Consider the following 16,950-nt stretch of genomic DNA (forward strand, 5'->3'; position numbering starts at 1 on the left):
CTTTTTAAAACGATAGCACCGATACCCTAGGCCTAGATCCGCCACTGGACACACCCAAAAACAGTCACTTTTGTTTATTATAATTCCCAGCAGTCTATGTGTATCTGTGCTCCACTTACCGCTTGAATGATGTACCGATTAAATCCAAACAATGATAAAGTATAATATTCTGCCGCAAAATCTATTTCATCGGCCTTCGCAAATAGCATCAACCACAGGAGAAGTTTCAAGGTTGTTTCTGCTAAGTCAAGTAGATTTGACTCCCAAATATCCCAAGTTGAATGGGTGAAGTGAAGTGGCGGAGGCAATACAGTTTCCGTGTCCGTCATGCTTGACCTGAAATTCATGCAATGCATCGCTCATTATACTACAAATGAATTTTTGCTCTTATCACCATCACTAAATTTATAGTCTGTATACCGTAGGGTGGCGCACGGGCCCGCCAGCTACCTGATCCGCAAGCGCCGGGAGGAGGACCAATTGAGGTAGCTGGTGGGCCCCTGCGCAACCCTACGGTATACAGACTATAATAATGGATATATTTCACAATTGAAAGCTACTAAACTAAAAACGACGAAATTACGATAGCTCACCAAAGTTTTAAGTGAAGGTTATGGTGATGTCAAAAACTAATTCATCTTCGGAAGGATCTCCCTGCTAAGCGCTAGCAGCATTTGAACGCTTGCGAAAAACATGCATTCGTAATTATTTTTTATGTAGGTCTTACAATTCAAATTTAACTGTAAATCTAATGGTACGTGAATAATATCCGTTACAGAAGTAATATTACGAAGTCTGCCGCGTTAACGGCAGTGAAGAATACATGTTCTGCCATGGGATAAAAAAATACCCTGGACTGAGTATCGAACCATGGACTCTTGTATTTTTCAGGCCACTGCGAAGACCACTGGGCTATCCAGATTCCTGTTTTCCCATGGCAATTGTACTAGGCGGGGGCCGTCGTGTTAAAATTTTAAATACATTTTAGGTCCCATCAGAATAATTAGGCTTATTAACCCATTATGACCCAATGATGCTTCTTAGCAACATCAAAAGTGTATACATTTTCAGCGCCATTTAGGAAACATCTAAACTATGCATTTTTTGGTGTAGGTAAATTTTAATGACGAAATATCTAGCTACCACGATAATTATGACTGAGAGCAAAATTTTCAAGTTTTCAAAATGAAAAACCTTGATATAACTGATAACTTCAGGCTTGACTTCGTGAAACCTCTCCATATTGGAAATAAAGGAATAAAACTTTCTTAGGTTCACTATTATATTAATTATACAGATGTAACTACGTTACGAAACCCGGGTCGTGCCCATTGTAATAAAATAGTGAACCTTACAAAGGTTCAATCCTTTGATTCCGAAAAATCTTGAAATTTGATTCCCCCCAGAATCAGCACTGGGATGTAAATGGTTAAAAAATCAGTAAAAGTATAGCTTTACCAATGGCATCTCCGAGCATCTCCAAGAATAAATTTCCTGGTAACGTAACACCTACCCTAAACTCTCGCATAGGCTTTTGTGCGCTATCTTCGCACATATCTTATCCAGGCTTTATTCGCTGTGCTCTTTTCGCGCATAATCGAAACCGCACCTTATGGGAAACAGGAGAATTATTCCTCAAGACTCTATACCGGGAAAAAGTCAAATTCTACATCTCACGCCTCTACGGGGAGTAGATTAAACGTCGGGACTAATTACCCAAAACCACTCCCGAGTCCTGGTGGAAAACCCGAAAGTATTTCATATACACCAGCCTTCTGAAAAGTTCATTAGACGTTTTTAGCATCATCGTTTGACTTCCAATGCTCAAAAGTAAGCATTTGAAAGTATATCCTCATTAGTAATGTTTCCAACCGCGGCGCTCATAGCCTCGCACCTTATACAAGGGAGATAGTAAGGAAACGTATATTTTCGGCATTTATTCTCCTGCGTCGAAAAATCTCCTACAAAAATTTGCTGCTTTCGTCTACCGGGTCAAGAAACGTCTTGCCGCATATTTTCGTCATCAGTAGCGAAAGGGTTAGTGGTATAAAAATACTAGATGACCCGGTGAACTTCGTATCCCTCTATGCATACATGCATCAATTGAAGTTAGTTCTTCTCGCTGAAATTCGAAAACGGATAAACCGATTTAGCTAATTTTGGTTTTAAAATATCTATGGAAGTCCAAAAATTGTATGCTTGTCCCGTCTTTCAACCACGTTTATCTAATCATTGTGTTACACATAATTATGTCAAAAAATCAGTACCTACCTACAATTATTTTCGGTCAATATCGTTTGTGGCCTATCACTATTAAATGCGGTAGTGAAATGTAACTTCCTTACCATTTTAAATGAAAATAATCATAGAATAAGTATGATATAATATCTTCATCTAAATTAAATGTAACAGTTAGGATATAGTTCATCAATTAAATGATTTATGATAAACTATTATTATTTTTTTGGTGCAAAAATATACCAAGATGACGAAGTCATTTGAAAACGACTGCCATAATTTAGAATCATTTCTCATACCAGAAACTGATGAATATAATGGATATGGGGTGGTGACACCAGTTGCGGAAATTTAAATAATCCACCAGCACAATAAAAACCAGTAGATCCACTGCTGTATCTTAATGTCTTACAATATTGACAAATGTTTTTCATTTCCTCAACTGCTACTGATTGTCGGCACAATAATCTACAACCCGATCGTAGCTGAATGCTACTTGTTCCAGAATCACAGGAGCACTGCGTCTTATTATTATTATATTATTATCTGTCTCTCTCTGATAATTAGTGCGGATGACCCGTAAGGTAGCACGTTTAACATTTTATTGAACTCAACGAAAATTCAAGTTTGGTTGTCATCCCCTTAGCATTATTAATAATCAAAGAAAAGAAAGCGGTAAATAGTGCCGCTATGTCTAACTGCAAAAACTAATGTTTGTTTTAAAATAGATAATTAACGGTTAGTGACGAAGTTGGCCAACAATAAGCGAAGAAAGTTTTCCTGCATAAAATTTGAGAAAAAGATGACAGATGAATTTTTTCATAGCTATAACAAAGGATTTATTTTGGGAATAGACTTAGAATGAGATATCAAACTACGCAAACAATACTGACGATCGTAGAGGGGAAAGTAAGACAAAAACGCAAAATTTTCATCATTTTTATGAATGTTTTAAAAAATCCTCCGTAAATCACGCGGAAAACGAGATTCCATTGCAAGAATAATAATGTGTGTTCATTTTACTTTCAATGGTATATCCTTCAAGTATGTGTGACCATTATAACTAATTTAAATGTGTAAAATAAAAAAGGTATGCAGGCACTAATAACGAACTTTACATTTATTTCTTATGGAAATGATTCAGAGCCCATTCCAGGGCCTCATAGGCCTTGCGGAGAAATGCACCAACCGTTTAACACTAGCATGCCCGACCAATCCTTACACCCTATTACGCCCCGAGTGGGTCCATTTGACCCAATATGTCAATTTGACCATGTTTGCATTTTTAACTCATAATACGGGCAACATATTTTTTTGACGTAATCGGGCAAGGTGAGTCCAATGGACTCTTTTAACTTTTGCTTTTAATTTAAACTATTAAACGGTGAAAAATATTACTTTTCATATACATTTTTTCATATTGTGCACCTTAGAATCATTTAACATAATATTGATTATTATTTGTTTAACGAAAGTTTTACATTACTTATTGATTTCATACATAGTCAAACAGCGAGTACAGTGGACTCTTTTGTCTAATTGTTTCTGTTTTCACTGCATAAAACACCAAATATTTATCTTTGCATGTACATAGTGATAATTTTACATTATTTTGACAATTCAAACTAAATATTTGTAAAATGCACATTACTTTTTACATTTCGTGCAAACAGACTCACCTTGCCCGGATTTGTGGGAATTCAGGGAAAAAAATTATTCCTAAGTTACTTTGATTCCGAAAGAAGTTTGAATTACTCTAATTTATAGGAAATATACCATTAGAAGAAGTAAAAAAATTAACAACATGCTGAAATTTCAATAACATAATAAAATTCTCAAAAATGTGATGCGATGAGTCCAAGAGACTCACCTTGCCCGTGTTAGGGTTAACTCATAATACTTCATTTCTCCTAGTTAATTTATTAATATCGTTTATAAAGCATTTGGGAGGGTAGTAGAAAATTTAATTCGACGAAAAATATTAAAATTGTAGTTGTTCAACAATTTATATGATGTCATGGGAAACTAGCTTCCACTAATTTGTGAATACCTATCGGTTTTCTTCTGATGGGTTTGGGAGGTGTAATGAATTTCAATGTCGTGTTTCAGTGTTGGCTAAATATGGACTCACTAAAAATATCGTACACTCCATTGCACTCAGAGACTGATAATTTTTATTTTCTTAACTGTCATAATTTGTTAAAGAGATGTAATTTGAAATTTATTGATTAAGATAATGAAAGAACACAGCATTCAAAAAAGGAATGTTTGCAATTTCCCTTGTGTCTCCCCCCAAAAATCCTGGATCCCCCGTTGTAATATAAATAAAACCTTATTAACCAAGAAACCTTATAACGGAATATCACACAGTTAAGAATGAGTTAGTGAATTTTGTTCGTGAAGCTAGCTTCGTGTATAAAAGTAGTGGTATAAGTAAACAAGTAAACATTTACAAACCAAAAACACTTATTTCTTACAGTACAGAATACATCCCCGTACCTCAGTGAAATTTATATTTCTTTCCTGGTAAAAAATTGGAATACCACAAAGGTAAAAATGAGTTAGTGAATTTTGTGGCTTCGGCGGTTTAACAACGCCCCGATTTGAGCCAGATAAATGCGCGGGACTGTGTTCAGCGGAGTGCGGTATCATACCGCCTTTCTCTGAATACCGCCGCGTCCGCCTTCTGTTAAGAGCTGATCCCGGGACTATAGTCTTTTGAGTGTAGGTTCTAGGTTCAGTGATTATTTACGTGAGAAGCGACACTAGGCGATTTGGATCGTACAGGTCGCCACCTAGCACTTGAACCAACCATCACAAACCGACTTACGCGAAGACTCAATTTTACTGGAAATCCGTATTTCTAGATGAGGCTCTTGTCTTCAAGGCTACGTTTTGCCCTGAAATCGCTTGATTTAGTAAAGGCGGAATTTCTGGATGGCGGCATATGGGGTAGTCGATAGATGCAGATAACTGTACACCTTCGTTAATTAGAGGGATATTTTACCACTAAATGACACATACGAGGCGGAAAGAGACATGAACATTTCCCGGTCCCATCTACTCGTCTGCATCACACCAAGTACATAGCTACGGCCATTGGAGACGATTATCTGTTTCTCGATTGAGTGTGTTGAGCTCTTCTTACCTGTTTCACCAAGTACATTGTAGGCACGCATGACTAGAATGCCGAGACACGACTCTCGCCAAAAATTGAATAATAGAGGAGGGAAAGTTTTAAGAATAGAGCAGAGAAAAAATAATGTAAATGAAACTTACCGGACGAAGAGTATATCGTATCTCTATAACTCTGGGGAACGTCACAAGCTGCAGAATCTGCGGCAGTGGTCTTCACGCGTCAACCGAAATCACACTGCAACACTGCTCTGACAGTAGCGATTCACGCCCATATCTCTCGATTCCTCCCCTCTCTTTCCCTTCTTGCAGCGGGAATAATCAAGGATGTTGTGAATATCTGGAGGGGGCACCACTGGTTTCGAGCGTGGCCGGAATAGGGGTGCTTGGGTAGGAAAAGCCACGCCCACTTTGACCAAAACATTGACAATCCCATAAGGGTCAATGCTTACTATTGAAATTTTTTGTCATACCTCGTTAATACATTCAAATAACCTATGAAACGCACAATATAAACCTTTTTTTCCTAATTCATTGGTCGGCTTCGCGAAGTAATGACTCAAACATCTTTTTCCAGGGAAATATTACTATCAATCACCACGGTTACGTTCTACAGCCAGCTCAGCTGAAAATAAAATATTACGAGAGTAAACTAGTCATTTACCTGCAGTTATATAGGTATTTAATTTAGTACAGGCAATGGAAATCCAACAATTACAATACAAAAGTATATTTTCAATGATATCCCCACCAGTAAAGTGGCTACAGACACAGACTTTATGCATTAATAGAAGTACCGCGAATGATGGGAAAAATCCGATGACACTCACTGGCGAAATACTAATGATTTTGGTAGGATTTTTCACTTAATGTAGTTTATTTTAAGAACAAAACTTAGCAGTGGCGCAGCGAGGGGGGGTTTTGGGGGATAACCCCCCCCCCGAGAGCTCAGAATTTTTAAAAGTTTTATTCCATTTTACTTAATTGGATTGATATTACTAATAGAATAGTGTAAGGCTCAATAAAATATCCTTAAGAAAGCCGTTAAACTCACAATTTTGAACCATTCATCTTAAAATTCTGCAATTTATTAATATCGCACCTACCGCTTATCCTGGAGGGTACTCCATACCCCCACACACCCCAGTATTAGTTGCACTTAAACCCCCCCCCCAGCCTTAATTCCTAGCTGCGCCCCTGGAACTTAGCCACCTCAAAATATCAGTCGGAGACTAAATCCAAAAATTGTCAAACCAAGATGGCGGAAATTTGACCACGCTAAAAACTCGGAAACAACGCCTCCAGATGTATTACAACACCCTAGGGGTAATTAAAGTACGTAACAATGGAAAAACGAAATCACATAGACGAAAACGTACGTATCCATTGTAACATGCCTTGCTTTTCTGCTTCCGCATGGTTTTCACTCGTCCAAAAGCAGGACCTTTTCTGGGCAATGTCTAGTTCGTAACTTGGCCCTTTTTATGCACTTTTCTCGTTCCTTCGGCATTTATTAATTATAATTTCACCCTTAACACTCTTTCGTGGATATTGTAAATATCTGGAGGCGCTGTTTCCGAGTTTGTAGCGTGGTCAAATTTCCGCCATCTTGGTTTGATAATTTTTGGACTTTGTATCCGAATCTCTCTAGAAAGAATAAAAAAATTTCACACTGATATTTGTGAATTGTAAAACTCCAAGTATCACACGCACACACACACACACACTTAGTATCCGACCCTCTACATCTCTCTAGAAAGAATCGAAAATCTTCACACTGATATTTATGAAGTGTAAAACACTAAGTATCACACACGACAGAAAGTAACGGAATGGCTTCGTCCACTGATAGCGTGCTTAATCTTAAATTCCTTTATGATTTTAAGTCAATAGAGCGGCTGGAAGCCATATCATCGTTTCAGCGTTATCTCCACTGAAATGCAAATATAGCATTCAAGATAGCTGCAGTTTCAGTTTATAAGTGACTGTGCCTTACAACTAACGCTGAAAGATACTTATTTCAAACGGATATTAATTGAATGTGAGTATATTTCTTTTTGAAGTTCTTAAATCGTCGCAAAGGGCGTTAAAATGTATGATCTATGAGGCCTGCTTCCCCTACACAACTTAAAGACTTCAACCTTCTATTCATTGTACCGGAGGCCTTCCTCCATCCTCAATTCAATATACGGCCATTTTACGCGATGAAGTTTTATTGATTATGTGATTCGAATGATCTTTCGAATGACCACCATTCACCGTGTGAAACGCAAATACCCGTCATTCGAATGAAGTTTCTAGCATGTTCTAATTTATATACCTGAATGATTGTGTGAATAATATAAGCTCACGGTGTCCATCTGGCCATTGGCACCACCACGGAATTTTAAGACCACATATAAAATCTTTGGAAGCCTAGGAACCCATGCGATAGCTCAAATAGTTAATATATACTTCGAAAGAATGAAAAATTCACAAACATCAATTCTCTAAAGTGAGTAATTCGGAAAAAAAAACATTCGGGATTTTTTGGGATAACACAAAAACGTCGTTTTTCTTCTAGATTTCGTCGATATTTTGTTTAATTTGCATTTATTAAACAATATTTTATGTCTTGAACGCTAAAGCTTGAGGGGAGAATCCAAATTAATGTCAAAATGTATGTTTATCCGGTGAATACGTGCCAACGAAAACGAGCCGTTTTATCATATTGGCCCATATATGAAGTTACAATATTGCCTATAAGTCAAGGGGCAAACCCTATGGACCCTATGAACGTCACTTTCCACTTTCTTCCCCTGCATCGTTATTTAAAGATTCTCTGTGGTGACTAATTTAGGTACTTATAGAACAATTAACTGTAATTACGCGCAATATCCCATAAGAAATCTCATTCGAGAGCATTCGTAGCCTTGCGGTAATTGGGAAGTGGCAAGTATTGAGTTAACATTGAGTCATCTTAATGGTAGAAAGTATGAAGATGCTGAAGCAGACCCCTCCCTTTTTTCTCTTCCCGGTACCTTTCTTCTCTTGCGCAGGAATGACCTTTGTTCAACTACATTGTGAAGGCTGTGTAGTGCACGGCTGACCGACGCCACCCCAAACATAAAAACTCCTTGCCGACCGGCCTTCAACCTTGCAGAGCTTTTGCACTACAATTATTGTTTTTTTATTGGAGCTTAACGCTGCGACGTCAATAAGGTGCTGCGGTGTCTCCATAAGGTTGGATTTTTCTGAGCGAGAAACAACGTACGGTTCTTTGCTAAATTAATTTTTCACTTACTTTCTAATTTACTGAATCGGAAGGAAGAAGACTCAGGGTAACCATTCGAAGGGTAAGCTTCCCTAGGATCATTTTTTAGAGCGCACTATCTTGAAGCATAATATGGGTTCAATTGCAGCGAAAATAACTTATTACTTTCGTTACGGGATCACAAAGCGCTCGACAGCTGCAGTGGCGCCGACTCCATTGGGTCTGAGGGAGCCCGACCCCCCTCAGAAATTCGTTATGGGTGTGAGGAAAAACTGAGTAAGACTTTTCGATTTTCCCCGGAGTGTCCAGATATCGAGATTAAAGTTATCAGGGTTCTAATGTTGATTATATGACTCTTCTAAAATGCTTAAAAAACTTAAAACTCATTACTTGTAAAATTTCCCGGGGCAAGATCCCCGGTTTGGACCCCCAATATTTTTTGTAAGTCGGCATCCCTGGACAGCAACGACTTCTTTTAGTGGTTTCCCGCTTTCCATTACGTAGCGTTTGAATCCCTCTCATTACGCCATGACCCACCGAAAGTCATAGTAATAAAAATGATATTCAAGTAAAATTGTAAACGCAGAATTCCGTTGTGTGCGACTTCCAAAACCAATCACGTGGGCAGAAACGGTCGCAAATATCTATAGAATCGAAATGCGTTATCGATAGTCGCGCCAGTGCGCTTCGTTTCTGCGCAGAAAATTCGCCGAAATCTTTCACCAAATACCATTCACCGTGTAAAGCGGTCACGGCGAATGAATTTAATTCGAATGATCGTTCGAATGATTATTCACCCAGTAAAACGGCTGTAAGGCCTTCTTAATGTCCACTGATTTATAAATATTATTCACTTCCTTCCCCGTTTGCATTCTTCCTTCCAACTGTGCCGAAGCTCAGTGGCACTTGCTTCACTCAAACCCTCTGCCTCCTCCGCATCCAGTGGTGCCGACTCCATGGGGCCTGAGGGGCCCGAGCCCCCTCAAAAATTCGTTATGGGGGTGAGAAAAAAATGTGTCAGGCTTGTCGATTTTCCCCGGAGTGTCCAGATATCGAGATTAAAGTTATCAGGGTTCTAATGTTGATCATATGACTCTTAAATGCTTAAAATGTTAAAAAAATGCTTAAAATGTTAAAAAAATGCTTAAAAAACTTAAAACTCAATACTTATAAAATTCCCCGGGGCAAGATCCCTGGTTTGGGTCCCCCCAATATTTTTTCTAAGTCGGCACCCCTGTCCGCATCTCATCTAGAAACTTCTTCTCACCCACCAGCACTTCGTCGTTCCTGAAGCCCTGACTACTTAATTCTTATTCTACAAGTTTGATGCCCGAGTAGAAGACGTTCTCCTCCTGCTGAAGTTGGTACCACTTATGCCTCACTCGATGTAAGACGATTTTAAATTTTGGGAACGAGAAAAATACAACCACTTACAATTAGTGCCAAGTGTTGGCGCTAGCTAACGGAAGAGGGGTGAACGAAGATAATTCCTTTAGATAGAGTCCTCTATGTGCCATTGATGGAACTGCTAGAGGGAACGGAGCGCTTGTGGGGGGCCACCGCTAGCTAATGAGGAATGCTCATTCGGTGTCTGCTGTGGAGGACTCACCACGGTTGTTGTTATCCTGTATTCAGGGAGACAAAATCTTTTTCCTCCAGGGCCTTTCAAGACATCACAGCAAGTGTTATCAGCCCATGATATCCTACTGTTGGGAAGCGGGAACTTCTTCCGCTCAAAGTAAGGTACTGTCAATTTTATCGTCACCAATAATCCCACATTTGAGCCGGCTTTTCAAGTCGGCATTGTTCTTTGGTGGTCGACACTTCTTTGGTGTATAAGAGGCTTTCGTTAAATGACAGTGATGACTTTTTAGCATTCTCTGCACGTAGGGGATTGACCATTTCTTATGTGTTAGTCAATGTTTTCGCCGTGGCGGACATGTTTAAATTTCAAGTCATCGACACCTATTGTGATCGGGGCAAATGTCATCATGTTTCAATGCAGTTTTCGTTTTATGATTTGAAATTTCATTTTATGTTCATCTTCCATTTATGAATAAATATTAATGCATATTCATCTACACGTATTAATGCGTTGGCGATTATTTTCCCTCTGAATATATGGTGAGTTCATATCCATCTCAACTTGGGTAACCATGGAAATAAATCGGATAGGTAATTGCCATTTTCACATCATGCTGGGATAATCACCTTAATCTCATCTACTTATGCTACCATTAATTCATGAATGTGTTTATTTTCAAAGCTGCATTTATTTGAAACTACTTATCAAACAATTAACCCTTTCTAACTCGGAGAAGATTCTGGAAGAAATTAAATTTCAAGACATCTCTCATTTTAAAAATGTGAACACTCAGTTCAAATCTGAACAGACGTCAACGTTGTCAACGAAGGGAATAAAATCATCTTCCCTTAGAGCCTTTCGAGACATCCCAAGAATTGTTACCTACCTTAAGAACCATTTCAAGAGTTATTCTTTTTGAACTGGGACCCTCGGCAAAAACATGTCCAAAATTTTAGTTTTGCGCTGACATGCCGCGAGCGTTATACGCATCACAATGACAGTGTACTGACGAATATGTCTCGGGTTCTCAGCCAGGTTAATGCTTTTATATAAGCCGACGTTTAGTTAGTCAGTGTATTGAGTTTACTTTGCCCAGTGCCTCATATTTATCGTACATGTATTGTTTTCTCATTCAATATATTTTTTATCCGTGGTATAATGGTTATCCGTATGTGTTCTCGTGAATAGCCATCTACTGCCTAATTATTTTATACTTAATCCTACAGTGGGTAAGGTAATAGCTTTCTAGGATTGTTTAGAAAGTGATACATCATGAATTTGGTTGCCATCCGACCAAAACTGACGATTCGATAAAATCCTACTATTACCCTGATATGTAAGTGTAGTGAAAATGATCCTAGCGTAAACAGCCCATTGGAAATGCAGATTTAGAATTAAACTCCATTCAGTAGATAATCATCCACTTTCTTATCTTATTTTTGTCCTTAAGGACACGAAGCAAAAACCTTTCCCGGCGTGATGATAGAGGCACTTCAGCGAGGGCGGTCTGGGGTGATTCGGGGCCCTCGCCTGGGGGTCTTCCCCTCACTGGGGAATTCGGCCTCCCCCGGACATTTTTAGGAAATTGCATGCCCAGAAATGGATTTTGACGCTGTTATAACATTTGTTTACTGAATAAAATTTAAAAAAATAAAATTTTGTTGGAAAAAATACCAAGAAAAGTGGTAATTTCACAGATAATGAAATTTAATTATGTAGTATGGCTCAATTACCTGTTTATTGAATTTGTTTCTAGAAATTGCCCTGAATGTATTATAGATTTTATGACATGTTTCAGGTTGTACAGGAGGGTTGGGGGATAAAATTCTCCCCAGAGCTGAGAAATTTTTTAAATTTCAATCCATTGTACTTAGTTGGATTGATTTAGAATAGTGTAAGGAAATATCCTTCGGTAAGCCATAAAAACTACCATTTATCTTAGAACTCCGCATTTTATTAATCTCGCACCTCCCGCTTACTCTGGCGGGTATTCCATACCCCCAGGCCCCTTATATTAGTTGCACCTAAAACTCCCCCTAGCATAGGCGGATCCAGGGGGGAGGACGGGGGCACGTGCCCCCCAGGCTCTTAAAAATGTGCAAGATTTTTAATTCGGTCGTTATCATCACCATTTTCATTGTGTTCGTTTTGTATTACGAGATATCCTTGTGCTCCCCCCCCCCCCCAGAACAAAATCCTGGATACGGCCTTGATTGTGCCCCCCCCCCCAGAAAGAAATCCTAGATCCGCCCCTGCCCCCTTGACTCAATTCCTAGCTGCGCCCTTGAGTGGCGGATCTATTGAAGAGTCTAAGGCAGTGACGCCTACTCCATGGGGGGCCAGAGCCCCCTCAAAAATTCGTTATGGGTGTGAGGAATAAATGTGTCAGACTTGTCGATTTTCCCCGGAGAGTCCTGATATCGAGATTCGAGTTATCAGGGTTTTAATGTTGATCATATGGATCTTCTAAAATGGTTAAAAAACTTAAAACTCACTACTTATAAAATTTCCCGGGGCAATATCCCCGGTTTGAGCCCCCCAAATATTTTTGTAAGTCGGTATCCCAGGGCTAAGGGGACTATAGCACTGCTATGGGTCGAGAAATACACTATATGAATACGAAATTTCGAGTTACCATTTTGTACAAAAGTATTTCGCTATATTTTCCGGTAAATTTAAAAACCATTACGTCTGACATGCATTGACCAGCGAGTATTTATTTTATAAACTTACATGCGCACCATCTTTTTCGTTTTTGATGTATGAAATATTCTTTTAAAACTTACTTTAAATTTAATAATGAATGTATTATATTTGAAAATTGCAATAATATAAGGGGCCATATACCGACAATTTTCGTCTTTTTAATGAACATGTTATTTTTATAAAAATTTTTTTTTATAATTTAAAATTAATTTAGACTTTTTAGTTTTGTTTGATAGGAATTTCGAAATCGACTTCATTTTTAATTACAAATTCATTTACAACCTAAAACAGGCTAATGCTAATTAGCCTGGCTAACAGGCCTTCTCAAATGCTAATTATTAAGATTTAAAGCAATAATAATATTATTTTAATATATTTGAAACAAATATGCCATAGCCTGCTTCCTTGGTAAGACAGAATGATCTTTAAATAATACAAGTTCTTTAAATCAAGTAGGATAATTATTATTGTCAGAATTGTTCTATATATTTCTATTCACTTCATTTTTTGAATCAAACGAAAGAACATTTGTTTCCATAGATCTCCTAATTAATTTAACTAATCTAATCTGATACATATTCTAATAAAACTCTTCATCTTGAAACCTTACTTGTCCTCATGTGTTGTGATATTATGTAGTTCCTCACTTTATTTTTTCGTTAAAATATTTTCATTTCCAAATTCAACTTGTGTAATTTATTCCTCTTTGAAATTTTTTTATCGAAACTTTTTTTGATTCAATTGTTGAATGGAATGGAACATAGAGACCATGGATGCAGATAGGAATTACGACTAGGGGGGGTTTAGGCGCAACTAATACTGGGGCGGGCCTAACGGTATGGAATACCAGCCATGGTAAGCTGGACGTGCGGGGACCCGCGGCCAGAAAGAAATAAGATAAATGGTTCAAAATTGATAATTTTAAGGCATTCTGAGGGATATTACATTGATTATTACACTATTCTATAGGTAATATTAATCCAATTAAGTAAAATAGATTAATCTTAAAAGTTTCCCTGACTTGAGTGGGGGGGGGAGTTTATCCCCAAACCCCCCTTGCAGCGCCACTGAAAGAGATGGCAGAAATTACGCGTATAGACGAAAATTCCGCCAAGTAAAATACAATTTTCAGGGCAAATTATAATAGGAAAAGGCATAGGGTAGATTTCTGTTCAAGTTAAATAAGAGCAAAAAATTTAAAGATATTTCACGATTTAAAAACATATACTTAATTGCATCTATACTGATTGCAGCGTTTCCATTGAATTTTAGTAGTCATTTCTGGAACTCTATATTTCATTTTTATCGCTGAATATTACTCGAGATACTATTCCGATTATGGTGAAAGTGCTAGGTAAATTGCGTTGTTATCCAGTTCGGAGCTAAACTGGAAAGATCAGCCCTCTATATAGCTATTTAGTAAATGGTCGAACTTTGAGTTGCAAGATTTTTCCCGGAAGTACAAAAAAGGAAGCGAGTAAAATAAAACGCGATAAAAGATAAAATACATTTTGGTTTTAAACTTAGGGCCTATTGCTCACGCTTTTGATGTGTTACAATCGGAAGTAATACTTCCGCAACCGGGCATATAATCACGAGATCGCGCATTAGCGCAGCGATAGCTCTTGCAATTTCTTTCCTTTCCATGTGGACATTATGAAAACACTCCATACAGGCAAAGCGGTTTAGCAAAAAAGAATAAAGGATAACATTACAAGTTAACTAAATTTAGAAGGAAAACATCACTGCCAAAACAAAATTAACCATGATTGACCAAATTTATATTACAAAATAGTTCACTAATTAATAGCACCCCATTAACGCTATTACTGGGAAGGAGAAAAATTACATTTATATGAGCAAATCCTTGGTAAAGTAGGGATTCATTGTGCTCAAATCGATGTGCTAAGCAATAAAATCAACGAAAGAGGAAGAGATTTCAAAACTTGGCTTGTCATATGATTTATACGTATGTGGTACGAAGGATGATTAAACATGACGGAACATTTACACGGCGTGAAAGACCGATTATCACAGTAACAACCAGGGTCGCAGCGATGGGGGGTTTTGGAGGGGCAAACTCCCCCAGAACTCAGAGAAATTTTAAAATGTAATCCATTTTACTTAATTGGGCAATATTACTTTTAGAATAGTGTCAGGAATAATAAAATATCCCACAGAAAGCCGTGAAACTCACCATTTGAACTATTTACCTTAAAAATTTTCTGGGGGAGGGCACCAGCACCTCCCATATTCCATACCCCCAGTATTAGTTGCTCCTAAAACTCCCCCCCCCCTAGCATTAATTCCTCGCTGCGCGCCTGGTAACAACCACTTGCAATTTACGCTTATTGCTCGTGTCATTCCTTACACTTGTTCATCACAAGATGTAGCAATTCCCCAGAATTAAGAAATGCTATGGGAACGGATTCTGTCTTCCTATCGGCCTACCCTCATCGAGTAAATGCTCTTATTGATGAAGAAACTACACGAGCTGTAATCAATATCCAGAAAAATCCAGACGAAATTGTCGACGTTAATTTAGGGCATCCGTGCAATATTCATGTTTATCCATTTGACGTTGCATGGATATCTGTCTAATATCTACAGGACACTTCAAGCAACGTTGCAGCGATGTCCAGCTGGGGACATGGAGGTCCATATTACAACTTCTCTTAGATATCTTCACAACGTCTAATGAGTAGGTAATGGAAGTGCTTATTATAGTTTTTGGTAAACCCCAGACGTACACACAAAACGAAGCTCTCAACCGGTTGTGGCTTCTTGGAAGTCCTTTCTCCCTCGCGTTGTCATCCTTGATGGACCGCGAGGGCCTAACACCTAGTACCATGAGCCTCGGTAAAATTCTCTTGGCAATTCTTGTATATTATACCCTATTGTTTTAATAGAATATTTTTTAGATTATAAAATATTTTTTTATTGATGAAACTACCCTTTTGTTTTAATATCACTGATATGAAAACTTGGACATCCATGTTTTACGTCATTTTCACAACTCTTACTGAATGTTACACATAGGATATCGCTGTAACGTTGTCAAAATATTCATTGTATTATAACAAACTGTTTTGGATGTATCTTCCTTATTTTGATGTCCGATGGATAGCATCTGCTGCTTGGGTAGGGTTTTCCTTGCGAATAACTTGAATAAACTACTGTTATTGATGTTTTCGGAAAGATGGATTTCTCCCAAATCATAGAAACGGAGGCTGAAGGTACTTTGCCCGACAACGTAGATGGAGAGACATAATAGCCTCATCACCTTTAAAGAGTTCATTGTTCCTGTTTTCACAGTACTGGAAGGTTTGAGTGACAACAAAACGTACAAGTTATCCTGCGGCATCAAAAAAGCGAATTTGTTGCTGGCCTTGAAGTTGTAGCCTACTCCCTTGGTTTAGATTTAATACTAAGTAAACAATTGCAAATTTCCAAGCAGGGGCGGATCCAGGATTGCTTTCTGGGGGGGCACAAGCAAGTCCGCATCCAGGATTTTGTTCTGGGGGGGCACAAGGATACCTCGTAATACAAAACGAACGCAATGATAATGGGACCTTATTAAAAATCGTGCATATTTTTTTAAGGGTCTGGGGGGGCACGTTTCCCCGTGCCTCCCCCTTAGATCCGCCTATGTTTCCAAGAAGGATATCTCGTCTGCTTCAGTTAACGTAACTGATATTTTGGAGAGCCTCAAAAATATTCGGTGCGAAGCCGAGCTTGAGTTTAACACTCTCTACGAAAATTCCCTTCGAGTGGCAGTTAAGTCAGGGTTTGAAATATCAACACAGAGAACATGGATACGTCAAAGAAACAGAAGAAACATGCCCGCTGAAAATCCTGAAGAGTATTTCAGGAGATCAATCTTTCTGCCTTTTTTTTGGATCAATTATAGAAGAGGCAGAATTTGGTAAGATAGACTGTAGGAGGCCAAAAAATCGGCGTACAGAAACCGTTACACAGATGCTAAACGTATTTGGTTGGAAGCCGCTGGAGACCCGGAGGCTGCGCGCTAGGC

At 38.4% G+C, this 16,950-nt stretch overlaps 1 protein-coding gene and 1 long non-coding RNA gene across 2 annotated transcripts in view; one reads left to right on the top strand and one right to left on the bottom strand.

Moving 5' to 3' along the window:
• Window positions 1-5,763, bottom strand: part of LOC124166024 — a 29,395-nt gene extending 23,632 nt beyond the window's left edge. The window contains exons 1-2 of the long non-coding RNA XR_006866381.1: window positions 5,518-5,763; window positions 120-336 (exon numbers count right to left, since the gene is read on the bottom strand). This is a non-coding gene — a long non-coding RNA (uncharacterized LOC124166024). The remainder of the gene's footprint in view (window positions 1-119; window positions 337-5,517) is intronic.
• Window positions 5,764-9,906: 4,143 nt separating this feature from the next.
• The window catches only part of LOC124165718, a 75,404-nt gene continuing 68,360 nt past the window's right edge, over window positions 9,907-16,950 (top strand). The window contains exon 1 of the mRNA XM_046543205.1: window positions 9,907-10,369. The gene's annotated coding sequence lies outside the window, so the exon portion shown is untranslated. The remainder of the gene's footprint in view (window positions 10,370-16,950) is intronic.

This window comes from Ischnura elegans, chromosome 9 (genome assembly GCF_921293095.1).
Source record: "Ischnura elegans chromosome 9, ioIscEleg1.1, whole genome shotgun sequence".
Classification (NCBI taxonomy): domain Eukaryota; kingdom Metazoa; phylum Arthropoda; class Insecta; order Odonata; family Coenagrionidae; genus Ischnura; species Ischnura elegans.